A 6,337-nucleotide genomic window follows, 5' to 3' on the forward strand; every position below is an offset into this window, starting at 1 on the left:
CCTGAAATCGTTTGTATTTTCTGCATTATGCAATGATATGGGCAGCAACCATGTAACACTTTTACAACATACAGAAGTGCACTGGTTATCAAGGGGCAAAGTATTGACACATTTTTTTAAATTGAGAGGCAAGCTTAAAGTTTTCTTTACTGACCATAATTTTCACTTGTCTGACCACTTCCATGATGAGTTTCTCACTTGACTGGCCTATCCCGGTGATGTTTTTTCTCGCCTGAATGATCTGAATCTAGGATCACAGTGACTCTCCGCAACTATATTCAATGTGCGGGACAAAATTGAGGCTATGATTAAGAAGTTGGAGCTCTTCTTCGTCTGCATTAACAAGGACAACACACAGGTCCTTACATCATTGTATGACTTTTTGTGTGCAAATGAACTCAAGCTTACGGACAATGTCAAATGTGATATAGCGAAGCACCTGAGTTAGTTGGGTGCGCAATTACGCTGGTACTTTCCAGAAACGGATGACACAAACAACTGAATTAATTTTCCCTTTCATGCCCTGGCTCCAGTCCACTTACTGATATCTGAACAAGAGAGCCTCATCAAAATTGCAACAAGTGGTCCTGTGAAAATGTAATTTAATCAGAAGCCACTCCCAGATTTCTGGATTGGGCTGCGCTCAGAGTATCCTGCCTTGGCAAATCGTGCTGTTAAGTCACTGTTGCCCTTTGCAACCACGTACCTATGTGTCACGACTTCCGCCGAAGTCGGGTCCTCTCCTTGTTCGGGCGGCGCTTGGCGGTCGGCGTCGCCGGTCTTCTAGCCATCATCGATCCACTTTTCATTTTCCATTTGTTTTGTCTTGTTTTCCTCACACCTGGTTTCAATCCCCTCAATCACTTGTTGTGTATTTAACCCTCTGTTCTCCCCATGTCTTTGTGTGGGATTGTTTATTGTTTTATGTATGCGCACGTTAGACTGGTTACGTTGGGTTATGTCAACCCGTATTGTATTTCGTGTTCGTTGTGCTGTGTGTTTTTGGTTCGCCAAAATTAAAGGCTCCGTTTGCTACCCAATATCTGCCCTCCTGTGCCTGACTCCCATACAGCCATTTACGCATACCTGACATGATGTGAGAGTGGATTCTTGGCCCTCACTAGCATGAAAACTAAATACAGGTACAGACTGTGTGTGGAAAATTATTTAAGACTGAGACTCTCCAATACAACCCAACATTGCAGAGCTATGTGCATCCTTTCCAGCACATCCTTCTCATTAACCTGTGGTGAGTTATTCACAATTTTTGATGAACAAATAAGGTTTTATATGTAAGATGGCTAAATAAAGAGCAAAATTACTGATTATTATTTGTGCCCTGGCCATATTAGAGCTCTTTGACACTTCCCACGAGCCGGGTTGTGGCAAAAACGTACACTCATTCTTATGTTTAATGAATGTATCATATAGTGTGTGTGTAGCAGGCTTACAATGATGGCAAAAAACTATATTTGAGAGCGCGCTGACCCTAGTGCTAGAGGGGGTACGCAGCTGGAGGTTGAATGTTTGAAGGGGTACGGGACTATAAAAAGTTTGGGAACCACTGCCTAAATAGAAAGTTAGTCAAGTAGACGTGAAAGTCACCCAGTAAAATATTACTTGAGTAAAAGTCTAAAAGTATTTGGTTTTAAATATACTTAAGTATCAAAAGTAAATTTAATTTCTAAAATATACTTATCTAAAGTAAAAGTATAAATAATTTTAAATTCCTTGTATTAAGCAAACCAAATGGCACAATTTCTTGTTTTAAAAATGTTTTTAAAACACGAAGACATTATTTACAAAAGATGCATGTGTGTTTAGTGAGTCCGCCAGAACATAGGCAGTAGGGATGACCATGTGTTCTCTTAATAAGTGCATGAATTTCACAATTTTCCTGTTCTGCTAATCCTTAAAAATGTAGTGAGTACTTTTGGGTGTCAAGGAAAATGTATGGAGTAAAAAGTACAATATTTTCTTTAGGAATGTAGTTAAGTAAAAATTGTCAAAAATATAAATAGTAAAGTACAGATACCCCTAAAAAAAATTCTTAAGTCTACTTTCAAGTATTTTTACTTAAGTAGTTTACACTACTGCTACCTCCCCACATTCCTCATACTTGCTATCTGGGTATTTCCCCACTAACAATAACCCACTTCCCAATCCACAATGACCCAACCTCAGCCTTGTCAACAGAACCCCACCCCTCCTTTCACTCCCAGATACCAACTGACCTTTCTCACAGAATTCTGGATAGAGAAAAACTGCCTTCTTAGCTCCTCTCTCTCCCACTCACGTTGCCACTCCTGTCTCAACCCCTCTGCTTTGATGCTCATACATTCCATCCCTGCTTGGGCCTCTGCTGTTTTTATTGTATATTAATGATATGAAAGATGCTTGTTCTTGCTGTGTTTTTCTTTATGTGGATGACTCTACACTTCTAGTGTCTCACGAAAGTAAAACTATGTTGGAGAGCATACTTAGCACAGAGCTTACTAACATTAGCAAATGGCTTGGAGATAATAAGCTATCTCTGCACTTAGGGAAAACTGAAGCAATTATTTTTGGATCCAGACCTAAATTGTGTAGGTCGTCTGAAATCAGAGTGGAGTTAGGGGGTGAGGTGCTGACTATTAAAACCTCTGTTAGCTACTTGGGATGTATCCTTGATGGAAGCTTGGGAGGTGTAAGCATGGCCAATAAGGTGCTAGGGAAGGTTAATGCCAGGACTAAGTTTTTGCCTAGAAAGTCCAAGCTGCTTGATAAGGACTCCATTAAAGTGCTAGCTACTGCCCTCATTCAATGCCATTTTGACTATGCTAGTACTTCCTGGTTTGGGGGCTTATCTAAACTTATGAAGGGAAGCTCCAGATAGCCCAGAATAAGCTGATCAGGGTAGTATTGAAGGTGAGTCCACATACTCACATAGGCAGGAGCTGCTTTCAGGAACTAAACTGGCTGCCTGTTGAGGCTAGGGTGTCCCAGATTAGACTAGGTTTGGTTTACAGGAGTACTTATGGTCCTGCGCCCAGCTATCTAAGTGATTACTTTCCTCGTGTTAGGGATGCACACAATCACAGCACCAGATCAGGTGTTGCTGATGTGTGCTTATACAGGTTCAGGAGTAATGCTGGGAAAGGTACTTTCTTGTATACGGGAGCCTCAGAATGGAATGAGTTGCCTCTGCCTATAAAAACAATGTCCTCTCTGGACAGTTTTAAAAATAAAGTAAAAATATGTTTGATGTCTTCTGTGCCCATATGAATAACCCCTATGATGTAACTGGAATGATGAGATAGATGTTCTTCTTTTATGTTTTTGTGTTATTATTTCAATGCCATACTGTGTTCGATCTTGTCTAGCCATCTTGTCTCAATGGAAATAAGTCCCAGACTTTATTGTGTGTTATCCTCGATGATTTTATTAATGTGCATGATATGGCTTTTAAGTTTTATGTGTGCTTGTTTTTTAAAATGGTCGAATTAATAAAGTAAACTAAACTAAATCCCCCCTAATGGGACCACAACATCTACCTCCTCCCTCTTCAGAGCTACCTTATCTGCTGCCTCATTTCCTACTACCCCAACATGAGCTGAGACCCACAGAAAACCGACCTTACACCCTTTCTGCCCCACCTTATAAAGTGTCAACAGCTCTATTATCAGGTCTGGGTGTGCCTTTGACTTCCCTTCTCTCAGTGTCCAGCAGACTTCTTCTTCTTTGTTTTTTTTATGGCGAACTAGCCTCAAAAGGTGTATTGTCACCATTAACTAGATGGGGGTACAAAAGAAAAGTAAATTCCATACAGCGAAGGGAACATTCATATTTAAGCTGCAATATGTAACTTTTTGGGCGACCCAACCAAATTCGCATAGAAATATGAGTTATAGATCCACCATTGTCATTGAAAACATGTCTAAGAATTGGTAGATCGGTTCTATGTGTGCTATTTCTATGCTTCTCATTCTTAAGTTTATTTTTGTCTTCTTTTACTTTCAGTTTTGTACACCAGCTTCAAACAGCTGAAAATACAATATTTGTGGTTATGGGAAATATATTTCACAGCGGTTTAGATGATATAATGATTCTCTACACTCTAGACATTTTCTTCTTTAAAGTTGCTGGCCCTGTAATCGCCAAGCCTATCTCTGACCTTCTTAACCTGTCTCTCCTCTCTAGGAAGGTTCCCATTGCTTGGAAGGCAGGCACGGTTAGTCCTTAGGGTAGGAAAAACTTGTCAATAATCAACTGACTGGCTTTCTTGATGTCTATAGTATTCTCTCTGGTATGCAATCTGGTTTCCGCTCAGGTTATGGATGTGTCACTGCAACCTTAAAGGTCCTCAATGATGTCACCATTGCCCTTGATTCTAAGCAATGTTGTGCTGCTATTTTTTTTACTTTGACAATTCTTTTGATACGGTAGACCATTCCATTCAATACATAAGGAGTATTGGTATCTCTGAGGGGGCTTTGGCCTGGTTTGCTAACTACCTCTCTCAAAGAGTGTAGTGTATAAAGTCAGAACATCTGCTGTCTCAGGCACTGCCTGTCACCAAGGGAGTACCCCAAGGCTCGATCCTAGGCCCCACGCTCTTCTCAATTTACATCAACAACATAGCTCAGGCAGTAGGAAGCTCTCATCCATTTATATGCAGATGATACAGTCTTATACTCAGCTGGGCCCTCCCTGGATTTTGTGTTAAACACTCTGCAACTAAGATTTCCTAATGTCCTACAAGTTTACTCTGCCCTTAACCTTGTTTTGAACACCTCCAAAACAAAGATCATGTGGTTTTGTAAGAAGAATGCCCTCTCCCCACCGGTGTGATTTACTACCTCTCAGGGTTTAGAGCTTGAGGTAGTCACCTCATACAAGTACTTGGGAGTATGGCTAGACAGTACACTGTCCTTCTCTCAGCACATATCAAAGCTGCAGGCTAAGGTTACATCTCCACTTGGTTTACTCTATCGTAATCGTTCCTCTTTCACCCCAGCTGCCAAACTAATCCTGATTCAGATGACCATCCTACCCATGCTAGATTACGGAGACATAATTTATAGATCGGCAGGTAAGGGTGCTCTTGAGCGGCTAGATGTTCTTTACCATTCGGCCATCTGATTTGCCACCAATGTTCCGTATAGGACACATCACTGCACTCCATACTCTTCTGTAAACTGGTCATCTCTGTATACCCGTCGCAAGACCCACTGGTTGTTATTTATAAAACCCTCTTAGGCCTCACTCCCCCCTATCTGAGATATCTACTGCAGCCCTCATCCTCCACAAACAACACCTGTTCTGCCAGTCACATTCTGTTAAAGGTCCCCAAAGCGCACACATCCCTGGGTCGCTCATCTTTTCAGTTCGCTGCAGCTAGCAACTGGAACGAGCTGCAACAAACACTCAAACTGGACAGGTTTATCTCAATCTCTTTATTCAAAGACTCAATCATGGACTCTCTTACTGACAGTTGTGGCTGCTTTGCATGATGTATTGTTGTCTCTACCTTCTTGCCCTTTGTGCTGTTGTCTGTGTCCAACAATGTTTGTACCCTGTTTTGGGCTGCTACCATGTTGTGTCGCTACCATGCTGTGTTGTCATGTGTTGCTGCCATGCTATTTTGTTATCCTAGGTCTCTCTTTATACAGTGTTGTCTCTCTTGTTGTTATGTGTGTTTTGTCCTATATTTTAATTTTATTTTTAATCCCAGGCCCCCAATCCCCGCAGGAGGCCTTTTGCCTTTTGGTAGGCCGTCATCGTAAATAAGAATTTGTTCTTAACTGACTTAATTTGCCTAGTTAAATAAAGGTTAAATAAAATAAAATTTCAGCAACATTCATCTGGGACACCAAAAACATGGCGGCCCACGACTAACCACTGCGCCACACAGATTTTATTCATATTGTGGGAAAAACTTCTATATGAACATCAAAAGCTGCTTTTCATTGCTGACCAGCATATGTCACTAATGTGCATTGTTTTTACAAGCAAAAGTAATTTACAGTTTTTCGGCACAATTTGGTTTGAGCCCCCGTCACTAACTTGAAGAGAACTAGGGCCTATCACTCGCAGCCCACCGCTTCCAATGCATTGTGGAAAAGTGTGCATCGAATTCTACTAGATGAAGAGCTGAGATGAGTATATCATCCTGGCATTTAAACCATACTCTATTTTCAAGATGTTGCATACTACTGAACCTTCTAGTTTGCATACTGGGAATGTGTCATGCGTGATTGTGTTGTTTCCCGCTATTAGTTGATTTCGGTAGCGTGTCCCCATATCTAATTGATCAGTTGTTGTCAGTGCCAGAATGAGTATGACATTCGGGCATTTA

Source organism: Salmo salar, chromosome 08 (assembly GCF_965601325.2).
Source record: "Salmo salar chromosome 08, fSalSal1, whole genome shotgun sequence".
NCBI lineage: Eukaryota > Metazoa > Chordata > Actinopteri > Salmoniformes > Salmonidae > Salmo > Salmo salar.